Source organism: Mauremys reevesii, linkage group 3, assembly GCF_016161935.1.
Source record: "Mauremys reevesii isolate NIE-2019 linkage group 3, ASM1616193v1, whole genome shotgun sequence".
Taxonomy (NCBI): domain Eukaryota; kingdom Metazoa; phylum Chordata; order Testudines; family Geoemydidae; genus Mauremys; species Mauremys reevesii.
Window position 1 is genome coordinate 67019542 of NC_052625.1, and position 25561 is coordinate 67045102.

At 47.7% G+C, this 25561-nt stretch overlaps 1 pseudogene; it reads left to right on the forward strand.

Annotated features, from left to right (window-relative positions):
* Positions 1 to 5196: 5196 nt before the first annotated feature.
* LOC120401565 lies at positions 5197 to 24003 on the forward strand (annotated as a pseudogene).
* The last annotated feature ends 1558 nt before the right edge of the window (positions 24004 to 25561 follow it).

Consider the following 25561-nt stretch of genomic DNA (forward strand, 5'->3'; position numbering starts at 1 on the left):
GGCTCCATGCTTGCAGTGCTGTGGCGTCCACGCTGTCACTGACCAGAAAAGTGCACGAACAGATTGCCCGCAGGCGCTTGCAAGGAGGGAGGTTGTGATTGACGGTTCAATGACGCCAATAACCCAAAACCACCCTCGACACATTTCTCCCCCCAGCAGGCATTGGGGGCTCTACCCAGCATTCCAATGGGCAGCGGGGACTGCGGGAACTGTGGGATAGCTTCCCACAGTGCACCGCTTCCAAAGTCGACGCTGGCCCCGTGAATGTGGACTCAGAAATTCGAATTAGTGTATTTAGTGTGGATACACAAATTCGACTTCATAAGGTCGAATCCACAAATTCGAACTAAGTTGATTCGAAATAGTCTTGTAGTGTAGACAAGGCCTAACTGACCATTCTCACTAGTTTGGAGGCATTAGTTCTAAGCTACTATGCTGGAGCATCACACTCCAGGAATATGACAATAGAGAATGTATATGTTAAGGGGAAAGAAAATATTGTGGCTGATGCCCTGTCTAGGAAGGAGGGTACTGACCCACTGCATACAGTTCATCCAGTGGCTAATCCCTCTACAGTTTTGTAAAGGGGGAGGTGTGACCCTAAGAACACCTGTATTCACAGCCCACACACTACTGCAATGACATTTATACAAGCTATGTCTTGGGAGGTATCATTTGAAAACTAACTCCATACTGATCAATAGTATAATTGGAGAATATATGTGACAATGCTGCATGTGGAATTACAGCTGTCCTCTGATATTGTTTTAAAATCTGTATTTGAACAAAGCAGAAACAAATAAAGCAGGGTGACCAGTGACAATGGAATTGCAATTTACACCTTGCAGCAAACAGAACCATCAAAGCTCACAAGATGTTTGGGGAGTCAGCATGTCTGGATCAAAAAGACTTGTGTATTTGCTTGTCTAACCAGCTGGGTCGTCAGGCAGAGACAAGGAAGGTTCACTCACACAAAAGGTAAACAAAGCCATGAAGCTAACAAGGGGGGGCAGGTAATGACTTAACTGTCAACAAGTTATGGAAACTGCACCCCCAGAAATCCTCTGTGCTTCTTGAAGCAAGGTCAATGAGCTTTAAGAGAGATGCTTTTCAAAGGTTTACTGAACTATAAAGAGAGGGACAGTGAACCCCTAGATTATCTTTCAGCTAAGAAGACAAACCAACACCTTGTACTTCTATGGAAGGTCCTGATGGAGAGACAGTCAACCATGCTGAACCAAGGGTGAATGGTGACCAAAACCATCTTACACAAAGACTGTGTCTTGCTATATTAAGTTTCAGACTTTTAGCTGCGTGTTTTCACTTTGATTTGCTTTTAATTCTTTTACTTGGCAACCCTGAACCTAAGTCCTGTTATAAATAAATCCTGTTCTTAGTTTTAACCTGAACCAACCCAGTGCTATGTTTGGACTGAAGTAATTGTTAACTCCAGTTAATGTAGCAAGCTGCTGGGTATTGCCTCTTTATAGGACCAAATGAATGTTATTTCTCTGGGTAGTCCAGGAGATGTCTGGATACTCCGGAGTAGAAGGTTTGGGGGAAAATTTGGGACTGGGGTGTGTGTGTGTGGGTCTCTTGGCTAGTAGTAAACAAGGCTGGTGGAGACCAGAATGTGGCTATGGTATAAAGCAGGCTGCTGGAGTCAGAGTTACTGAACCAGGGTTGCTTATCACACACACTCAGTGCATGCCTGTAGGTTGGCTGGGGGTATCCAGACAATGAGCTGCAGCAGCAGAGCATTTTAATGCACTCACTCTCACAGGTCTGGACTGCACCCCAAAACTTGACAACTTTGTGCCTGCGAAGATTTATTTGAATCACTTAGGCTATTTCGACACTAGAAACTTTACAGCAGCACAGTCGTATAGACACTACAGCAATGGAAGAGGTTCTTCTGTCCGTGTAGTAAATCCACTTCTCTGAGAGGCAGTAGCCAGCTCTGTCTACACTGAGGCTTAGATTGTCAAAAGAGCTGGGTCAACCTAATTTTCTGGTGTTGACCAGTCCTTATCCACCAGATGAAAAGAAATAATACTTCCTTCCCCCATTATCCCAGTACAGCGAAGAATCTGTGCATATTTTAGTAAATGATTCTTGGAAAAATAAAGTATACTGGTTGATTGTTAATACCGTGTAAGAGCCTAGACCTGCAAAAATTTATGTTTGTGAGTAGCTTTACACACACAAGAAGTCTCACTGGGGTAAATTATTCACATGATGAGTGTTTTTTGCAGAGCCTTAAACAAGTATTGTTTTTAACTTTTAAAAATAATTCACCATTTCACAAGTGCAATATCAGCCAGGTTATGTGATAGACTGTACACACATTCCATGAATATACACACACTGCTTTGTTCCTGATTACTTTAAAATGAATTCAAGAATGAATTTGTGTTCATTTCTTTAACTGCCATGTAGAATCTTGCAGTATGAAAAATATTTGGAAGGAAGTAAAAATTCAAGTCTGCAATGAATTTCTAAAATAACCCCATTCATGAAAGAGAGCAACTATTGAAGGATTAGATCTAAACTCTCCAGGACACATTAAAATTAGCTTGTACATTTAATGTAAGGGCTAATTTAAATATAGGTCACAAACAGAAAATAAATTAAAATGTCTTTTGTATTTAATTTCAGTCTGCTAGAGCTCCTGTTTTGATAATGCTCTTGCCTGGAACAAACACTTGGACAAAGGGAATATCATGATCATCACATATGAAGAAATGAAAGGTGAATTTTTGTAGAAATAAAAAAAACTATTAGGTGACGTATTCATATCTATAGGGAATTGCTCCCTAGTAGTAATAATGCTATGCTATTTCATCTCGGTGTATTTTTAACAGATTTCAATGCCCCCACCTTTTGTCTCTCCCCTTTTTGTCCAATGAGTTGACCATATGGTTTTGGATGTCTCTCTTACCCTTCTCACCCTCTCTGGGGCCAGTAAGTATTTGTTTTGGACTCATGGTTGTTTTGGTTCTGTCAGCCATTTTGGAAAAAATGACATGCTCATTATGCAGTTAGTACAATTCTAAACAATTGTACGAAGTCTTAAAGACAGAAGTGTTAATACACATATATCCCTGCATTTTCTCCATTTTTAGAAATGAAGGTGAGGTGGGGGACAAGAGCCCACAATGGGAAATGGAGATTGTTAACCCACTCCAGAAACAGAGTGACACTGGGAAGATTTTCCTTTAAAAGTGCTTGTTCTAACAGGTATGACCTTTGAGCACTGATAACGGCTGGTAATCCTCACCCAGTCTCAGACCTTTGTTCTAACAGCCATGTAGAGAATTTATCAGTATTTCTGAATAAAAACCATTGATGTTGCAGAGAGCTGGGGAGAGGAGGAATGCCAAATGCAAAACTTTGTCAATGTTAAGACTGTAACTAGACCACTGATTGACAACACTTTAGCTATTTAAAAATAGTAGTTTGAAAGCCAAGAATCTAGAGTATGTTGCAGCTCATAACAACCCTGAATTCCAGAAAGTGTGGGAATTCTGGGTCAAGATACCAACCCCAAATGTAACTTTACCTTTGTTATCCTTACTTATCCTCCCCTTACTAATGGGGAAAACTATTACATTACTTTGCAAAAATATGAAAGTCTTCCTTACTGTGTTTTGCTGGGCCTTGATATCCACCCTTCTGCACATACCCTGCACAAGGGGATCCCAAATCTGTCTTCCAAGACTTTTTACATGACCTTGGAGTCATGCTGAGACTGGACATAATTAACTTGATTTCTGGCCTATAACTGAGTTATGGAGTCTCTGAACAATGTTGGTGAATGGGTCTAACTGGGTTATGTTGAGCTGGCAGGTTCTTATGTGGAAGGTTAATATTGGCCAAACCAGACAGTCTCTACGCAAAAGAATAAATGGACACAAATCTGACATCAGGAATCATAACATTCAAAAACCAGTGGGAGAACACTTCAACCTCTCTAACCACTCAGTGACAGACTTGAAGGTGGCAATTTTGCAACAAAAAAACTTCAAAAACAGACTCCAAAGAGAAACTGCTGAACTCGAATTAATATGCAAATTAGATACAATTAACTCTGGCCTAAACAAAGACTGGGAATGGTTGGGTCATTACACTAATTGAATCTATTTCCCTATGTTAAGTTCTCCTCACACCTTCTATTGGCCATCTTAATTATCACTTCAAAAAGTTTTTTTTTCCTCCTGCTGATAAGAGCTCATCTCAATTGATTAGACTTTTCCTGTTGTTATGCATACTTCCACCTTTTCATGTTCTCTGTATGTATAAATATCTCCTGTCTGTGTGTTCCATTCTATGCATCCGAAGAAGTGAGCTGTAGCTCACGAAAGCTCATGCTACAATAAATTTGTTAGTCTTTAAGGTGCCACAAGTACTCCTGTTCCTTTTGCAGATACAGACTAACACGGCTGCTACTCTGAAACCTGTCATTAGATATTGTGGTAGCTAGCCTGAACAGTGAAGGCTGTCTGGTTGGTGTTGGCCAAGTTAGGGTTTAGCTGTGTATTATTATTAGGTTTATAGGAGAAAGTTAGGACAATCTTTACTCCGAAGAGCCCCCGGGTTCTCCCTAGTAAAACCATTGTAATCCTATAAGCATGAGAAGCAGTTGCCCTGCCCCACCTTTACTCCTTTCTCTCTCCTGTCATTATGACTCAGCCAGTTTTGCTATTCCCAGTTTTCACGCAACCAACTGCAAAGATTCTCCAGCAGCAAATCCCAGGCTGGCCCACGTAGATAATTTTACACAAGGTGGAAAACTAGCAGCAGGGGGATCAGGTGAAAGAGTATTCATATCATTCTGTGAGGGGTCCGATGAGTTGAATCGGCATAATTTATCCCCTTTCTTCCCCACTAGTAATGTCTATAGACAGTTACTCCTCCAGCACTACTCACTCCCAGGAGAGGCTAAAGTTCAGTGTAATCTACAACTCTGGTTGAAACCAGTTGCAGTTTACAGCCAAGAGTTCACCCAGGGACTGTGTAATTCAGAACTGTTTTTTCAGCTGCATTTCCCTCACTGCTGGGCAAGAGGACCAGAGTCAGACAGTGCATGTGCCTAGAAGTTTGTTTAAAAGTTCCCCCTCTGCCTCCGTACCCTAAAAAACGCTAGAGACGCTGTTTAAGGAGATAATCTGGCAAGAAGCACACCAAGCTCCAGCCATGGTTGAGAGCGGTATTATTAAGGAAATAGAGAAATATTTTGATTATGTTAAAGGAAAGGAATCTGAAGAGCTGCTGTTCTCCTACAAGGGGGTGCTGTACCCTATTGGATTGTGCAGTGCTGAGATCTTCCAAGCGCTGGACACCATAGAATTTAGACAAGACGATGTGTTCCTAGCGGCTTATCCTAAATGCGGTGAGTGGAGATTTTTTTGTGCAAAATGAAAAGTAAACATGATAGGTGTCAAATGTGTGTGTGATCATAGTGAAGAATGCAGAAAAGCATGGAAGTTTAAATGCTACTTGCAGTAAATCCTCATTTGTCACAGGGAAGCAGTGTATCAGTAAGCTGTGTGTTTTCCTCTTCCATAATTTCAGATACATGGGTTGAATCTAGCAGTGATTTAGCACCGAGATACAGATGTTGTTGGCTGTATTAAGTTAAATGGAAAGAGTCATCCAACATTATACAAAGCTTAAAAATACAGTTGTCAGGAAATTTAGCATATGTCAGTCTCTGTGTTTATGCATGATTATACCTTCGGATATATTGTAAAGAGATGGGATCAACCCGTGGTGAGCTGCAGCCGGTTCGCACCGGTTCGTGGGAACCGGTTGTTAAATTTAGAAGCCCTTTTAGAACCGGTTGTTCCCCGTGGGACAAACTAGTTCTAAAAGGGCATTTAAATTTAACAAGCGCTCCCTGCTGTGGCCCCAGCTCACCTCAACTCTGCCTCCAGCTCCTGCCATGAATGCTCCTCCCTGCTTCTCCTCCCACCCTGCTTCTCGCGAATCAGCTGTTTGCACGGGAAGCCTGGGAGGGCTGAGACGCAAGCAGGCTTCCCGCTCAGGACAAGGAAGACGACGCTGAGGTAGGGAACTAGGGGGGCCGTGTGCCCCCGCCGGTCTCCAGCCGCGGCCCGCCCCGGCCCCGCGTCCCCGGCAGCCCGGCCCTCCCCAGCCCCGCATCCCGGCCTTCCCCAGCCCAGCGTTCCCGGCCCGGCCCGACCCTTCCCAGCCCCGCGTCCCGGCCGCCTGGCCCGACCCTCCCAGCCCGCGTCCCCGGCCACCGGCCCGCGTCCCGGCTGCCCGGCCCCGACCCTCCCAGCCGCCGCCCGGCCCGACCCTGACCCTCCCCAGCCCCGCGTTCCCGACCCGACTCGCCCCCGCCCCGCGTCCCCGGCCCCGCATCCCCGTCCCTCCCCAGACCTGCATCCCTGGCCCCGACCCTCCCCAGCCCCGTGTCCCGGCCGCCCGGCCCCGCGTTCCCAGCCCCGCGTCCCAGCCCTCCCAGCCCCGTGTCCCGGCCGCCCGGCCCGGCCCTCCCAGCCCCATGTCCCCGGCCGCCCGGCCCTGCATTCCTGGCCCCGGCCCCGACCCTCCCCAGCCCCGCATCCCCGGCCATGACCCTCCCCGGCCACCTGGCCCCGCGTCCCCGGCCGCGACCCGCCCCGGCCGCCCGGCCCGGCTGCCCGGCTCCGGTAGTGCGGGTCTGGGCAAGGCGGCGGCCGCGACACCACTTACCTGGATGCCCGGCTCCGGACACGGCCCCCCAGCTCTGGCCCGGCCTGGCCCCGTGGCTCCAGCCACCCAGCTCCTGCTGTTTTGCCACGGGGCCGGGCTCCAGCAGCGTGGGTCCGGGCGTGGCGGCGGCCCTGGCTGCCCGGTTCCAGCTCTGGCTGCGGCCCTCCCTGGCTCCGCCCGGCCAGCCCCCTGGCTCTGGCCGCCGGGCTCCCACCACATCCTCCGGCTCCGGCCGCGCGACTCCTGTCCCGCCCCGCGTCCCCGGGCTCCCAGCTCCAGCAGCGGCCGGACTGTAGCGCCGCCAGCCACTGTCCAGGCAGCACGGTAAGGGGGCAGGGAGGGGGTGTTGGAGAGAGGGTAGGGGAGTTTGGGGGTGGGGGGTCAGAGGGCAGGGAACAGGGGGATTGAATAGGGGCAAGGGTCCTGGTGGGGCAGTCAGAAAGGATCAGGGGTTGGATGGGGCGGCGGGGGGCAGTCAGGGGCAAGGGTTCCAGGGGCAATCAGGGGACAGAGAGAAGGGGTGGTTGGATGGGGCAGAGGTCCCAGGGGGCCATCAAGAATGAGAGGAGGGGTTGGATGGGGTGGCAGAGGGCACTCAGGGTACTGGGAAGGGGGGTGGATGGGGCAGGGGTCCCTGGGGTGGGGGGGGGCGTCAAGGAATGCAGGGGGTTGGATGGGGCAGGAGTCTGGGTGGGGGCATGATCCCTCCTGGGGTGAGGAGGGAACCGGTTGTTATGATTTTGGCAGCTCATCACTGGGTCTCTCCCCCCACCCCCACGAGAGGTGCACTAACTGCCAAGCTACAAGAGATTCTGATGTGTGTATGTCGGCTCCTTCATAAATAATTAGCCATTAGCGCAAGGGCACCTTACCGTGGGTCTACCAACTTCCAGGTGTGTGCTCTGACCACCAGGCTAAAGAGTCATATTCTCTCTGGTCAAATGACTAGGTCAGGGGTCGGCAACCTTTCAGAAGTGGTGTGCCGAATCTTCATTTATTCACTCTAATTTAAGGTTTCATGTGCCAGTAATACATTTTAATGTTTTTTAGAAGGTCTCTCTCTATATATATTATATAACTAAACTAGTGTTGTATTGTAAAATAAACAAGGTTTTCAAAATGTTTAAGAAGCTTCATTTAAAATTAAATTAAAATGTTGATCTTATGCTGCCAGCCTGGTCTGCCTGCTGCTGGTCTGGGGTTCTGTTCACCTAGGCTGGCAGCAGGCTGAGCAGGGCTTGCGGCCGGGACCCTGGCTGGCAAGGGTCCAGCAGCCAGAACCCCAGACCGGCAGCAGGCTGTGCGGGGCCGGCGGCCGGGACCCCAGACCGGCAGTGGGCTGAGCCGCTCAGCCCACTGCCACTCAGGGGTTCCATCTGCCAGCTGTCCGATCTGCTCAGCCCTCCACCAGTCTGGGGTCCCGGCCTTGCCCACATACAGTGGGTACCTACCTTCTCCCTGGTTCTGGCCCATTCTCTTCCTCTCTCTGCGCTGAGCTGAGGGTGGGAGTGCACTGAGCACAGGGCTGGGGGTGAAGGGTCTGGCCAGGAGCTAGAATGAGGGAGGGGGCTCAGGGTTGGGGCAGGAGGTTTGGGTGTGGGGCACTAACCTGGGCAGCTCCCATTTGATGTGCGGGGTGCAGGTGGGAATGTGTGTGTGTGTGTGTGCGCGCAGGAGCTCCTGTTTGGTGCTCAGGGTGGGGGTCGGGATGTTGGGGGGAGGTGCAAGAGTCAGGGCAGAGGGCTGGGGGCATGTGAGGAGGGTTCAGGTGTCAGGGCAGGGGGACTGGGTATGTGTGGGGGTTCCAGAGTCAGAGCTGGGGTTGTGGGGGAGGGGGTGAAGGAGTCAAGCAAAGGGCTGGGTGTGTGAGGGAGGTACAGGGCTCAGGGCAGGGGCCCGGGGTGTGTGCGGGGGCGCAGGACTCAGGGCAGAGGGCTGGGTGTGTGTGTGTGGGGGGGTCAGGGCTCAGAACAGAGGGCTGAGTGAGTGCCCCCCCTCAGAACCCCCAACCCCCCTGCTCCTTGTCCCTGGCCCACCCCCTCCTGGGACCCCTGCCCCTAACTGCCCCCCAGGACCCCACCCCCTATCTATGCCTCCCTGCTCCTTGTCCCCTGACTCCCCTCCCAGGACCCTACCCCTACCTGTCCCCTGACTGCCCTGACCCTTATCCACACCCCTGCCCTCAGACAGACCCCCGGGACCCCCATGCCTATCCAGCCACTCCCCACCCCCTGACAGGACCCCCAGAACTCCCAACCCATACAACCACAACTGCTCCCTGCCTGTCCCAACCCCTCTCCACACCCCTGCCTCCTGACAGGACCCCCAGAACTCCCGACTCATCCAACCCCAGCTCCTTGTCCCCTGACCACCTCCTCCAGAGACCCCACCCTAAATGCCCCCTTGCTCCCTGTCCCCTACCCCCTGACAGACTCCAGGACTCACATGCCCCAGCCAACCCCCTGCTCCCTGACTGCCCCCTCCAGATCTCCCACCCCCATCCAACCCATCCTGACCTCTGTCCCCTGATTGCCCCCACCCCTTATCCAATTCCACCAGCCCCGGACACCTTACCTGGAGGCACCAAGCAGAGCTCGAAGCCCCGCCCCTCAGAGCGCTGCGTGCATGGCGGCAGGGATCCGGTTGAGCGGGGAGCGTGTCTGCCTCCCCGTGGAGCCAAACACTGCCCCGCAGGAGCGCGCAGCCCTGGCACCCAGAGTGCTGCAAGTGCCGCGGCAGGGCTCCAGGGGAGGTGGGGCCGGCAGCTTGCTGCGCCGGGAGAGTGGGGCCATTTGCCCACCCCGTGCGCATGCCTATGCTTCTGCTCCCTGCCCCCGTGGGGGGGAGCAGAGGGCAGAGGAGAGTGGGTTGGGCTGGGCAGGATTTTTAATGGCACACTGAAGTCCCAGCAGGCAGTAGCGTGCCATTAAAAATCGGCTTGTGTGCCATCTTTGGCACGCTTGCCATAGGTTGCCGACCCCTGGACTAGGTGTTAGGTGCCTAAATTCCTCTGAGGATCTGCGCCTGCTGTACAAAAGGAATAGAAGATCTGGGCCAAAATGCTACCAAGGCTGGTCATTACATGCATAGAGCAATGTAGCTAAAGCATGGTTTTTCTGGGAATATCTAGAACAGTGGTCACCAACTGGTCAATCACCATTGACTGGTCGATCCTTGAGGATCTCCCAGTCAATCGCAATCTCCGGCGGCAGTGTAATGTGGCTGCCGCTAAGGCTACTCCTGCCCCACACTGCTCCCGGAAGCGGTCACTACAGCCCCATGACCCCAGGGGGTGGGGGCAGGGGTCTCCCTCCATGTGCCCTGCTCCTGCATGCAAGCACTGCCCCCACAGCTCCCATTGACCAGGAGAGCTGCAGGGATGGTGCTTGCAGACAGGGGCAGCTCCAGGCCCCAGCACGCCAAGTGCGTGCTTGGGGCAGCAAGCCGTGGGGGGGCGCTCCGTGGCACCGCGAGAGCGGCAGGCAGGCTGCCCTCGGTGGCTTGCCTGCGGAGGGTCCGCTGGTCCTGCGGCTTTGGAGGACCTTCCGCAGGCATGCCTGGGGGAGGTCCGCTGAAGCCGCGGGACCAGCGGACCGTTCGCAGTCAAGTCGTGGAAGGCAGCCTGCATGCCATGCTTGGGGAGGCAAAATTCCTAGAGCCGCCCCTGCTTGCAGAGAGGGGCAGCGCGTGGAGCCACGCTCCCCCACCGTCCCCACTCCAGGGGCTGCAGGGACATGTTGGCTCCTTCCAGGCGCAGTGTGGGGGCAGGGTAGGCAGGGAGCTGCTGGAAGTAAGTGCTGCCTGGTGAGAGGCTGCACCCCAACCCCCATCCCTGAGCCCCCTCCCGGAGCCAGCACCCCATACCCCCTTCTGCATTCCCAACCCCTTCTTGCACCCCAAGCCCTAGCCCTAGCCCTGACCCCCCTCTCAGAGCCAGAACCCCATACCTCCTCCTGCACCCCAACCCCCTGCCCCAGCCCTGACCCCCCTCCCAGAACCAGCACACTGTACCCCCTACTGCACCCCAACACTCTGCACCAGTCCGGAGCCCCCTCCTGAACCCAAACTCCCTCCTAGAGCTTGCACCTCTCACCCCCACCCCCTGCCCCAGGCTTAGCCCAGAGCCCCCTCTCACACTGCAAAAGCCTTGGCCCCAGCCCTGCCCCCACCGAACCCCAATCCCATACCCCAGCCCGGTGAAAGTGAGTGAGGGTAGTGGAGAGTGAGCGATGGAGAGAGGAGGGGATGAAGTGAGCGGGGCAGGGCTTTGGGGAAGGGGCAGGGCCTCAGGGAAGGGGTGGGGTAGATCCTGAGTTGCCCTTAGATTCAAAAAGTGATCTTGGGCGTAAAAAGGTTGGAGACCACTGATCTAGAACTTGTAGCTGCACAAATCACAGGAAATCCATTGTTACCTGCAATGTTTCGTTACAGAGACACAACTTAAGATTACACTTATGTCTGAAACTTATGTACATGCTACTGTTACACGTTATATGAAGCACAAGAATAATAACTATCTTGAAAGTTGTGATGGATATTTAACTGCCTGTGGTTTGAAAATCCCTGTTTGGTTCCTCAACACACTTATTTTATGTTTCAGGAACTAATTGGACTCAACACATTTTAAATGACTTGATAAATGCATTACCAAATAATAAGGAAGTATCACAATTAGAACGTATCCATGTGCTTGAATTTGAAGCTTCAGAAAAATTTCAGGTCAGCATGGACTAACTCATGAAACTTACTTTTAGCATACAATAGTTTGAATGTCTTTATTTTACTATAGCTCATATAAGCAAAAAACAATTTTCTGATAGTTTATAAACTTCTGCATCAGAAAATTTGATTTTAATTCTATTTTAATTACCTATTCTGTCTGAAATTATATTTTGAAGTATTGAAACACAAATGAACAAGTGTGATTTGAAAGTAAATTAACTTTTGTGAACAAAAAGGAAAAAACATTCATTTAACCCTAACATTTACCCCTGAAAATGTTGTTACTGCTGTACTGGGATTTCAGAGTCTGTTGTTCTTGTGAGTAAATGTTGAGAGCAAAAGTTTTTTTTAAAAGTTCCTTCTTTAAAGAAATGGTTAATGAAATCATTTGCTGGTAAACTGAGGCTAGATAAAAAGGAAGTAAAAGGTTTGATTTTTCCAGTTTAGCACATTATTACACCCCAATGGCCCCCTCCGTGTAGGGAGTTCCCCGTGGGAAGGTAGATCAGCACTGTCTATTGCTAATGCTGTTGCAAGCATCGCAAAGCATTTTGGGGACGGCCAAAGGTATGTAAGTGGAGAGTAGGTTTCTTTGTAGGTTACAAGAGGCTGAAAAGGGGGGAAGAGCAAAGAACAGGTTAACTCAACACTGCAGCTAGCAAGCTCAGTCCAAAAATAAAATGCTGGCCTCCACCCAAGGACACTGCTCGCAGCCAAAACTTGGCTGACAGCCAAAGGTGAAAGTAAGCCGGTCCGGTCCAGTGTACCGGCAAGAGCCAGTACGCCGTGCTGGACCGCCCCGCCATGGCTCCGGCGGCTGGGCTGGAGCCAGCATTTAAAAGGCTCAGAGTTCCCCGCGGCTGCAGGCAGCCCAGAGCCCTTTCAATCCCGTCTGTGGCTCTGGCGGCTGGGCTGGGGCTGGGATTTAAAGGGCTCAGAGCTCCCCGCCGCTGCGGGCAGCCCAGAGCCCTTTAAATCCCAGTCGCGGCTGAGATTTAAAGGGCTCAGAGCTCCCCGCTGCTGCGGGCAGCCCAGAGCCCTTTGAATTCCAGCCAGGGCTCTGGTGGCGGGGCTGGGGCCAGGATTTAAAGGGCTCGGGGCTCCCCTCAGTGGCAGGAGCTCTGGGCCCTTTAAATCCCTGCCCCAGCCCCACAAAGCTCGGGGTTCCCCCTGGTGGCCGGAGCCCCGGGCCCTTTAATTTGCCCCTGAGCCCCAGAGGGCTCCCAGCCACCTCTTCAGCTGGGAGCCCCTGGTTGATTTAAAGGCCCTGGGTCTCCCAGCCACAGCTGGTGCCCCAGGGCCTTTAAATCTTGAGAGGCCACACCTCTTCCGGATGAGGCCACGCCCCACTCAGGACTCCGGCAGTACTGGTAAATCCTGTAAATTACTTTCACCCCTGCTGACAGCTGAGAAAGACGGGGGCTTAAAAATTGCCCAAGCGACCATCAAAAACTAGCTACACAAACCTACACCTGCAAAACAGCAAAACCAATGAAAACAAAAAACAAAGCCCAGGGTTACAAAGTCTAAAAACACAAACAAAACAACAAGAGGGGGAGCCAGCCAAGCATCCCTAAAGCTAAAATGTAAAAAAACACCCAAACAACCAAACAAAAAAACCCCACATAATAAGCCTGTTTAAACTGGTACAAAAAGCACCAAAAACAAAAAGCCCTAAACAAAAACACCCCCAGAGAAGCCCAGGACTTAAAACCCTCCTAAAAGCTGAAGCAACTTAAAAAACACAACAGATTCTTGGATGCCTTGAGCTCAAGACAGCGCTCCCGTCCACCTTTCCTCTTCTCTTCTTCTAACGTTACACCCAGACTTGGCCAGTCTGCTTAATACAAGTGTAAATATAAAAGTGGGTTAGGATCTGGGGGCATTAACACTTTCTTTCTTCCCCTAAGTAACATAAAAACAGTCCCAGCGCGCTCTGCTGTATTTTATTATTTTATTAATAACGCTTTAAAATGCAAACACTTGGTCTGTTATGTCATCTCCTCCCCAAATAAACCTGTGGCATCAGCCTAATCACCTGACGCTCCAGGCAAATTAGTAACAAAAATCTGTCACAACATGACTACATTTTTTGCAGGATCAGGGGCATATGTAATTCTGCTAATGAATATGGCAAATTCTATCTATCTATCTAGAAGTGATAATTGCAAATCATGAGTAGTGACACCAGCTGGACTCTTACCTTTCTTTATATGGTTTTATGATTAAAGCACAAGATTGGGATTAAAGAGTTAGGAGATCTTTAATCACAACTCTGCTATTGGTGTATTGTCTGGCTTCAGGCAAGACATTTAAGATCTCTTCTTCATAGGTTCATAAATTATAAAGCGAGAAGGCACCATTGTGATCATCTAGTCTGACCTCCTGTGTAACACAGGCCATAGAATGTCCCCAAAATAATTCCCAGAGCAGATCTTTTCAAAAAACATCCAATCTTGATTTTAAAACTGTCAGTGATGGAGAATCCACCATGACCTTTCATAAATTGCTCCAATGGTTAATTACTCTCACCATTAAAAATTTACACCTTATTTTGAGTAATAAATGCCACTTCAATGACATTATCAATGATAAGAAGTAAGAAGAGAGACTACAATTTAACAATTTATATATATATATATATATATATACACACACACACACACACAGTAACTCCTCACTTAACGTCCTCCCACTTAATGTTGTTTCAAAGTTACGTTGCTGCTCAATTAGGGAACATGATCGCTTAAAGTTGTGCAATGCTCCCTTATAACGTTGTTTGGCTGCCTGCTCTGGCCACTGCTTGTAAGATTCTGTGGAAGAGCAGCGACTTTACAAGGGAGCATTGCACAAGTTCCTCTTCTCCACCTCTTCCCCCTCCCTCCCAGTGCTTCCCAGAAGAGTGGGGAAGCACTGCATCTCCGCTCCTCCCCCTCCCTCCCAGAAAGTCCTAACAGCTGTTTGGCGGTGCTTAGGACTTTCGGGGGTGGGGGTGGCAAAGGAGCGGGGATGCAGCTGCTCCGGAGAGGAAGTGGAGTAGAGGTGGGAAGAGGTGGGCCTGGAGTGGAGCGGGGACTGGAAGAGGTGGGCCTGGAGCATCCCCTGGCAAAGTCGGTGCCTGTTCTTTTATGGGGAAACTGCTGCTGCTGCTGTGAAGGTGCTTCCTAGCGTCCTTGCCTGCAGTAGACTGTGCCTGTGTGAGGTAAGTTAGGGGCACTTCCCAACCACAGTACAGTACAGTACTGTACAGTATATAATGCCATTTGTCTACCCCCAAAAAATTTCCTTGGAACCTAACTCCCCGCATTTACATTAAAGCTGATGGGAAAATTGGATTCATTTAACATCGTATCACTTAAAGTTGCATTTTTCAGGAACATAACTACAACGTTAAGTGAGGAGTTATTGTATTAGTTTTTTAGGGTAAATGTACAGATACTATAAATTGTCAGCATCTTTAAGTTAGGGATATTATGGTTCACTTTTGTCACTTGTTTTGCTTTAGAAAATAAAAAATGCACCTTCTCCACGTCTCTTTTCCACGCATCTCCATTATGATGATATTCCCAAGGCTGTCTTTCAGAATAAGGTGAAGGTAAGTGAGCATTTTAACAATGGAGGACACTATCCACTTTCCAAGTAACTCCCAGTTTTCTCTGGGAAGTTATTAGATTTAGGGCTGCCTGGAAAACAAGAATTCTGTTTTTGCAAAAATGTCCAAGGTTTTGTTCCACAACCAAGACCTTATTTTTTTGTGAAAAACTTAAGAGGAAAAAGAGAGCAGACATTTGAACCGGAGTCAAAGTAGAGACTTGAACACGGGTCTCCCACAGCTCAGATAAGTGTTTAACCACTAGGCTATTGATTGATTTGTTTAATTATTTTTCTCTCTCGTATATATATTAATCAAAAATTCCAGCCTGGCCAAAAATTCCAACCTCCAGATGTTGGAGCTACAATCAAAATAGATAAAATAGAATTTAATTTTTACCGATCACTGCAATTGATGTAGATTTACTGATCAATGTAATTGAAATATAAAAATGTAAATTTACTGATCAATGTAATTGAAATAGAATTTAATTTTTACTGATCACTGTAATTCACACAAAGAGGTCAAATCTTAGATCCCAGCCTGGCAAGGTGATCTGTATGGGATAGCCCTTATTGCTCCATGGAGCCCCCCCGAAGTCAGTAAGTTGTTCTCTTGTTCCCTACATTGCAGGATTGAGGTTTCGTTTTCCAAATTGCAGTTCCTGTAAGAGCTGATATGCTTTTTTTTAAATGCAGGACCCTTGAGCTTAACCTTAAATACCCAGGACTCATGTGACTTTGTTGTTTTAAAAGGTACTGGTGGTATTTCGAAATCCAAAAGATGTAGCTGTATCCACTTCTACAACAAAAATCCTGGGCTTCCAAATGTCAGCTCCTGGGATGAGTTCTTTCAGAAGTTTATGAGTGGAGAAGGTACAATTATTAATGTATAATAACTGTATAAACACTCTAGATTCAAACTAATGATCTGGGTGGGGGACCTGGTGCTAAGGAGTTGAAGGTGCTTCTCCCTTGGCCAACCCTGGCAGGGTCCTCAGGAGTGGAACATTGATGTGGAGCCATTTGAATAATCAGGCTGATACATTTAACTGGGATTCTACTTAGAATCTCAGGGTTGGAAGGGACCTCAGGAGGTCATCTAGTCCAACCCCCTGCTCAAAGCAGGACCAAACCCAACTAAATCATCCCAGCCAGGGCTTTGTCAAGCCTGACCTTAAAAACCTCTAAGGAAGGAGATTCCACTACCTCCCTAGGTAACCCATTCCAGTTCTTCACCACCCTACTAGTGAAAAAGGTTTTCCTAATATCCAACCTAAACCTCCCCCTCTGCAACTTGAGACCATTACTCCTTGTTCTGTCATCTTCTACCACTGAGAACAGTCTAGATCCATCCTCTTTGGAACCCCCTTTCAGGTAGTTGAAAGCAGCTATCAAATCCCCCCTCATTCTTCTCTTCTGCAGGCTAAACAATCCCAGTTCCCTCAACCTCTCCTCATAAGTCATGTGTTCCAGCCCCCTAATCATTTTTGTTGCCCTCCGCTGGACTCTCTCCAATTTATCCACATCCTTCTTGTAGTGTGGGGCCCAAAACTGGACACAGTACTCCAGATGAGGCCTCACCAGTGCTGAATAGAGGGGAATGATCACTTCCCTCGATCTGCTAGAAATGCCCCTACTTATACAACCCAAAATGCCATTAGCCTTCTTGGCAACAAGGGCACACTGTTGACTCATATTCAGCTTTTCATCCACCGTAACCCCTAGGTCCTTTTCTGCAGAACTGCTGCCCAGCCATTTGGTCCCTAGTCTGTAGCAGTGCATGGGATTCTTCCGTCCTAAGTGCAGGACTCTGCACTTGTCCTTGTTGAACCTCATCATATTTCTTTTGGCCCAATCCTCTAATTTGTCTAGGTCCCTCTGTATCCTATCCCTACCCTCCAGCGTATCAACCACTCCTCCCAGTTTAGTGTCATCTGCAAACTTGCTAAGGGTGCAGTCCACACTATCCTCCAGATCGTTAATGAAGATATTGAATAAAACCGGCCCCAGCACCGACCCTTGGGGCACCCCACTTGATACCGGCTGCCAACTAGACATGGAACCATTGATCACTACCCGTTGAGACCATCTAGCCAGTTTTCTATCTACCTTACCGTCCATTCATCCAGCCCATACTTCTTTAACTTGCTGGCAAGAATACTGTGGGAGACTGTATCAAAAGCTTTGCTAAAGTCCAGAAATAGCACATCCACTGCTTTCCCCTCATCCACAGAGCTGGTTATCTCATCATAGAAGGCAATTAGGTTAGTCAGGCATGACTTGCCCTTGGTGAATCCACGCTGACTGTTCCTGATCACTTTCCCCTCCTTTAAGTGGTTCAGAATTGATTCCTTGAGGACCTGTTCCATGATTTTTCCAGGGACTGAGGTGAGACTGACTGGCCTGTAGTTCCCTGGATCTTCCTTCTTCCCTTTTTTAAAGATGGGCACTACATTCGCCTTTTTCCAGTCATCTGGGACCTTCCCCGATCGCCATGATTTTTCAAAGATAATGGCCAATGGCTCTGCAATCTCATCGGCCAACTCCTTTAGCACCCTCGGATGCAGCGCATCCGGCCCCATGGACTTGTGCTCGTCCAGCTTTTCTAAATAGTCCCGAACTACTTCTTTCCCCACAGAGAGCTGGTCACCTCCTCCCCATACCGTGCTGCAGAGTGCATATATACTACATATAGAAGCAGCAAAGAATCCTGTGGCACCTTATAGACTAACAGAAGTTTTGCAGCATGAGCTTTCGTGGGTGAATACCCACTTCTTCGGATGCAAGCAGTGGAAATTTCCAGGGACAGGTGTGTATATATAAGCAAGCAAGAAGCAAGCTAGAGATAACGAGGTTAGATCAATCAGGGAGGATGGGGCCCTGTTCCAACAGCTGAGGTGTGAAAGCCAAGGGAGGAGAAACTGGTTCTGTAATTGGCAAGCCATTCACAGTCTTTGTTTAGTCCTAAGCTGATGGTGTTAAATTTGCAGATGAATTGGAGCTCAGCAGTTTCTCTTTGAAGTCTGGTTCTAAAGTTTTTTTGTTGTAAGATGGCCACCTTAACATCTGCGATTGTGTGGCCAGGGAGGTTGAAGTGTTCTCCTACAGGTTTTTGTATATTGCCATTCCTAATGTCTGATTTGTGTCCATTTATCCTTTTCCTTAGAGACTGTCCAGTTTGGCCGATGTACATAGCAGAGGGGCATTGCTGGCATATGATGGCATATATTACATTGGTGGACGTGCAGGTGAATGAACCGGTGATGGTGTGGCTGATCTGGTTAGGTCCTGTGATGGTGTTGCTGGTGTAGATATGTGGGCAGAGTTGGCATCGAGGTTTGTTGCATGGGTTGGTTCCTGAGCTAGAGTTACTATGGTGTGGTGTGCAGTTGTTGGTGAGAATATGCTTCAGGTTGGCAGGTTGTCTGTGGGCGAGGACTGGCCTGCCACCCAAGGCCTGTGAAAGTGTGGGATCATTGTCCAGGATGGGTTGTAGATCCCTGATGATGCGTTGGAGGGGTTTGAGCTGGGGACTGTATGTGATGGCCAGTGGAGTCCTGTTGGTTTCTTTCTTGGGTTTGTCTTGCAGAAGGAGGTTTCTGGGTACACATCTGGCTCTGTTGATCTGTTTCTTATTTCCTCGTGTGGGTACTGTAGTCTTGAGAATGCTTGGTGGAGATTTTCTAGGTGTTGGTCTCTGTCTGCGGGGTTAGAGCAGATACGGTTGTACCTCAGTGCTTGGCTGTAGACAATGGATCTTGTGGTGTGCCCGGGATGGAAGCTGGAGGCATGAAGGTAGGCATAGCGGTCGGTAGGTTTTCGGTATAGGGTGGTGTTAATGTGACCACCACTTATTTGCACCGTGGTGTCTAGGAAGTGGACCTCCGGTGTAGATAGGTCCAGGCTGAGGTTGATGGAGGGGTGGAAGCTGTTGAAATCATGGTGGAATTTTTCCAGAGTCTCCTTCCCATGGGTCCAGATGATGAAGATGTCATCAATGTAGCGTAGGTAGAGAAGGGGCGTGAGTGGACGGGAGCTGAGGAAGCGTTGTTCCAGGTCGGCCATAAAAATATTGGCATATTGTGGGGCCATGCGGGTGCCCATAGCAGTGCCACTGATCTGGAGATATATATTGTCATTAAATTTGAAATAGTTGTGTTTGAGGATAAAGCACAGAGCTCAGCAACCAGTTGTGCTGTGGCATCATCAGGGATACTGTTCCTGATAGCTTGTATTCCATCAGTGTGTGGGATGTTTGTGTAGAGAGCCTCTACATCCATGGTGGCTAGGATGGTGTTTTCTGGAAGGTCACCAATGCATTGTAGTTTCCTCAGGAAATCAGTGGTGTCACGGAGATAGCTGGGAGTGCTGGTAACATAGGGTCTGAGTAGAGAGTCTACATATCCAGACAGTCCTTCAGTGAGAGTTCCAATGCCAGAGATGATGGGGCGTCCAGGATTTCCGGGTTTGTGGATCTTGGGTAGTAGATAGAATAACCCTGGTCGGGGTTCTAAGGGTACGTTGATTTGTTCCGGTGCTAGTGTAGGGAGTGTCCTGAGTAGATGGTACAGTTTCTTAGTGTATTCCTCAGTGGGATCTGAGGGAAGTAGCCTGTAAAATTTGGTATTGGAGAGTTGTCTGGCGGCCTCCTTTTGGTAGTCAGACCTTCCTAGACACCACGGTGCAAATAAGTGGTGGTCACATTAACACCACCCTATACCGAAAACCTACCGACCGCTATGCCTACCTTCATGCCTCCAGCTTCCATCCCGGGCACACCACAAGATCCATTGTCTACAGCCAAGCACTGAGGTACAACCGTATCTGCTCTAACCCCGCAGACAGAGACCAACACCTAGAAAATCTCCACCAAGCATTCTCAAGACTACAGTACCCACACGAGGAAATAAGGAAACAGATCAACAGAGCCAGATGTGTACCCAGAAACCTCCTTCTGCAAGACAAACCCAAGAAAGAAACCAACAGGACTCCACTGGCCATCACATACAGTCCCCAGCTCAAACCCCTCCAACGCATCATCAGGGATCTACAACCCATCCTGGACAATGATCCCACACTTTCACAGGCCTTGGGTGGCAGGCCAGTCCTCGCCCACAGACAACCTGCCAACCTGAAGCATATTCTCACCAACAACTGCACACCACACCATAGTAACTCTAGCTCAGGAACCAACCCATGCAACAAACCTCGATGCCAACTCTGCCCACATATCTACACCAGCAACACCATCACAGGACCTAACCAGATCAGCCACACCATCACCGGTTCATTCACCTGCACGTCCACCAATGTAATATATGCCATCATATGCCAGCAATGCCCCTCTGCTATGTACATCGGCCAAACTGGACAGTCTCTAAGGAAAAGGATAAATGGACACAAATCAGACATTAGGAATGGCAATATACAAAAACCTGTAGGAGAACACTTCAACCTCCCTGGCCACACAATCGCAGATGTTAAGGTGGCCATCTTACAACAAAAAAACTTTAGAACCAGACTTCAAAGAGAAACTGCTGAGCTCCAATTCATCTGCAAATTTAACACCATCAGCTTAGGACTAAACAAAGACTGTGAATGGCTTGCCAATTACAGAACCAGTTTCTCCTCCCTTGGCTTTCACACCTCAGCTGTTGGAACAGGGCCCCATCCTCCCTGATTGATCTAACCTCGTTATCTCTAGCTTGCTTCTTGCTTGCTTATATATACACACCTGTCCCTGGAAATTTCCACTGCTTGCATCCGAAGAAGTGGGTATTCACCCACGAAAGCTCATGCTGCAAAACTTCTGTTAGTCTATAAGGTGCCACAGGATTCTTTGCTGCTTCTACAGAACCAGACTAACACGGCTACCCCTCTGATACTACATATACTTCATCCCCAGCTTTACTCTGCCTCCAGAAGGCACCTCCTCCTTGTGATTTCACATCTTAACAACCAGATTCGTGAATCTCTCCCGCTTTGGTCTCAGCTCCCTTTTTCTCATTCTTTCATCTGCACCTTAGAGCAGGTGTATCTGTTTTAGGCTATGTCTACACTGTGAGTTGGGGTGTGATTCCCCTTCTCATGTACAGGATCATATTCATGCTAGCTCTCATCAAACTAGTGTGAGTATAAATAGCAGTATAGCTGTGGTAGCACAGGTAATAGCAGCAGGGGCACAGCTAAGCTGTGAAGAGTTCAGCCCCTGCCTCACTACCTGTCTCACTAGCTGCTACTGGGGCAGTCTCAGGCCATTGCCCCTCCCCCCCAGCAGAAGAATTTGGCTGTGGGAAGGGGCAGGTGGTTGGGGCACGGGATGGGGTGAGGCAGGCTCTGAGAGGTGCTTACCTGGGGGACTCCCCAGAAATGGCGACATCCGCCTTGCTCAGCTCCTAGGCAGAGGCCTGGCTAGGCAGCTCTACATGCTGCCTCTGCGTGCAGGCACTGCCCCCGCTGTGGTTAGACAATATAGGTACTCTCTGAAGATACATACACTCTTGTTTTAGTATTTTAATTTGTTGTATACTTGCCATGTAGAGTCTTGATGTATGGATTTATTCTGAAAAATATTTGCAAGGAGAAAGTGAAAAGTCAAGTCTGGAGTGAATGACTTCTAACAATCCATTTCATAAATGAAGTACAAAGAGGCAGTTGAAGGATTAAAAAAAATCTAAGATCTCCAGGACTCTATATTGAAGTTAGCCTGTACATTTCATCTCAGGGGTAATTTAAATATACTTTAAATTATGTTCTTTTTAAACCTATCTCCTGTATTTCATTTCAGTCACATGGAGTTCCTATTTTGACCATGCTCTTTCCTGGAACAAACACATGGATGAGGAGAATATCATGATCATCACATATGAAGAAATGAAAGAGGTGAATTTATGTAGAAATTAGACATGGGAAAAACCTGTTTGTATACAGAATTGTTCCCTTCAGTAGATTTGCAAATATCTTGTCCAGTCCAATTTTCACTTTGTGCCAGGCAAAACCTTATTGCGCATTTCAAAGACTAGGAGAAGGCAGGCATATGAAATAGCAGTCCTTTCCCCCCACTGGCTACTAGCTCTTCTCTCTGCAGCCCACCTTCATTTTCCAGCAAGAAAGCCCTGATCCTCCTTAGACATGTGCATGTGAGTAGTTCCATTTGCTTCAATGAGACTATTCACATGCTGAAAGTTAAGCATGTGCAAGTTTGCAGGATGAGGGCCTTACATTTTTGGGGACGGGTAATACCCATGTTTGTACAGAACAATACTAATTGATGCTGCTTGATAAATGTAATCAGTGGAAATAAATACTAAAAAAAAAAAGAGAGAAATGCAAAAGACTGAGTATTCTCTTAACAGATTTCCATTTGGTTAAGGGAGGCAGATACCAAAATCTTATCTAAAGTAACCACCCATTCCTGCAACCTCTTGCTGCTGAACTTATTATGCTCTTCTAATGTTCTGCTCTGTGTATGGATGAGGATAAAATCTACTACATTCATTTGACAAAAGAGATTAGGAAAATGTAGGGCATATTTTCTTTGACTCATACATAACTCCAGCAAATTCTTGTTTTTCAGAACTTACCTGGAGGAGTGAAACAAATAGCAGAATTTTTGGGGTTCTCTCTGCCTGAGGAGAAGATTCAGTCTATTGCAGAGAATGCCACCTTTCAATCAATGAGCAACAAATCCCAAGAAACACATGGCACACTTGCTCCCATGGTTTTCAGAAAAGGTACATTTATATAGAGTGATAATAGTCATTTCAAGGCTTAGAACAGCGATCCAAATTGGTCATGAGAGCCAATTAACATTTAAAAGCATATGCCTCTTGTGGCCTCTGTGATTAATGTATTTAATTCATAGCTGCTGATGAATTTTTATCTTTAGAAAGTGGACATCCATAAGCAGCTGATCAACCGGGCACTTGCTGTTCTGTCAAAATATTAGCTCTCTCTTTTCAAGGGTGTTTATACATATACCTATAAAACTTACTACAAGGCTTTTTCTTTAACCTTTAACTGGAATTACCCAATCCACATTCATACAAGATTCAAGCTTTTTGTGGGTTTGAAATTTGGCAATACGTTCAGTTATTCCAGATGTTTGTGTCAGCATTTCAATGTTATGTTCCTGACCTGTGATGTTATAGTTTATTTCATTGTTCTTTCGCAGGTGATGTTGGAGATTGGAAGAATCTCTTCACTGAAGCTCAGAGCCAGGAAATGGATGTCAAATTTAAAGAGTGTTTAGCTGGAACTAAACTGGGAGCAAAGCTAAAATATGATAAATACTGCAAATACTAAATCTTAACTTCATTCTGATGCTACATCACCACCTATTTAACTACCTTTCACATTTGAGAATTCAGATCTTCACACATGGATTTGCAAAATAAAGAAATTGTGAGAACCTAGTAAATAATTGGCCAAATTCTGCTATTGGGCCTATATAGATGTAACAGAAGAATTTGGCTGAACACGTAGAACATATGAATAGTATACCAAAGTTTCTGTGCCTATTTGAGATTTTATTTTTTCTTGATCTGCCATTAATTCAAATTGAGCTCTGCTACAGAGCCAAACTTTCTGAAAGCTCAGGGGCGGGGTATGAAAATAGTGCTGAGATAAATATTCATCAGATAAAAACAGTGAGTGGAAGCCCTATGTAGGAAGCACATCTAGCAGTGAAGAAAGAGGAAAAAAAGCATTTCCAACCATTCTTGAGGCACTCTTTCACACGGGTGTTGGGGGTGTGGTGGCGCCCGCTGGCTTGAAGTGGTTTCCATCATATTCAGGGTTTAGAGTTTTGTTCAATGGCTTTCAGCACCTCCACTATACAAATTGTTCCAGAGTCACTGATCTCTTATCAAAGTATCCCAGGGGAGTTACATCAGGGGTCATCAACTTTCAGCATGCAACCCATCAGGCTGTGAGACATTTTGTTTACATTGACTGTCCACAGGCACCCGCCCACCCCTGCAGCTCCCAGTGGCTGCAGTTCGCTGTTCCCGGCCAATGGGAGCTATGGGAAGCAGCATCCAAGACGTCCCGGTGGCCCGCTGCTTCTCGCAGCTCCCATTGGCCGGGAACGGTGAACCATGGCCACTGGGAGCTGCGGGGGGCTGAGCTTGCGGATGGTCAACATAAACAAAATGTCTTGCAGCCCGCCAGCGGATTACCTTTGTGAAAGTAGAATGAATTAGATTGTAAAAGTAGAATAAGTTAGATTGTAAAAGTAGAACGGATTAAAGAAATGCTGTATGTTCCTTTAAGCAGGAATGAGGAATGTTGAAATAAAGTTGTCAGGAAGAGAAACATTAAGGTATGGAACAATGGGTCCACTTAAGCTAATGGTGGGACATTAGCAGGAGATCGTTAAGAGTTAATAAGGAAATAAGATGTGTGTCTAGTGAACTTATCAGTTCTGTTCCCTTTGTTATCTTGTTAAGTTCGTGCCCTTTTTATCTGTATAAATAAAGTAGCTTAAGCCTTGTATGGGACTCACACATTATCTGGGTGTATTAGCAGAGCGCTTTGCTAATAAAACAGAGTGATCTGACAAATTGTGAGTCCTGAATCTGACTTTGGGCTGGTCTACACTGCGGGGGGGATTGATCTAAGATACGCAACTTCAGCTACGTGAATAGCGTAGCTGAAGTCGAAGTATCTTAGATCGAGTTGCCTACCATCCTCATCATGCGGGATCGACGTCCGCGGCTCCCCCTGTCGACTCCGCTACCGCCGTTCGCGTTGGTGGAGTTCCGGAGTCGACAGGAGCTCGTTTGGGGATCGATATGTTGCGTCTAGATGAGACGCGACATATTGATCCCCGAGAAATCGATTGCTACCCGCCGATATGGCCGGTAGTGAAGATGTACCCTTTGACAACCTGATGGGCCATGTGCCGACTGTTGCCGACTCCTGAGTTACACAAATATATTAGCAATGGTTTGTCATCTCTGTGTGGTGGTGACAGCAGTGATGTTTGCCTGTGAACCACTACCCTCTGCTGGACAGAAACAGAACTACTATGTGTGGCTACTGCTAGTTTCTCAAAGTTCTTAATCAAAGTGTGTATCAGAGAACTTTAAAATGTATAGCAATGGGACAAACTTAACAGCATTCTTTCTTCTTCTTTTCCTGGTGAATGGAGGGCAGGAGGGCTGTACTTATCTATAATTGATCTAATGGTATTTTGGGGCCCTAAAATCCATGAATTAGCTTATTATACCACTCCAATGATATCTTGTAATATGTTTAGGGCTTTAATTTATAGTACCTGTAAGTTTGGTTTCATGTTTCCCTGCCTCAGATTAATAAATCAATTGGAGTTTCTATGTCTTTACCTTAATTTACACTGTATTTTCATTTTTTTTTTTTGCTTTAACTCAACCAAATAAACTTATAGAAACTGGTTACTTTTGCCTGTTTGCAAAAGGGGCTGTACATATCTATGATGGAAATGTAAAAATCCTTATTTCTGTAGCCCAAGGTCCAGTATGTTTTAACAGAAGATGTGAGAACT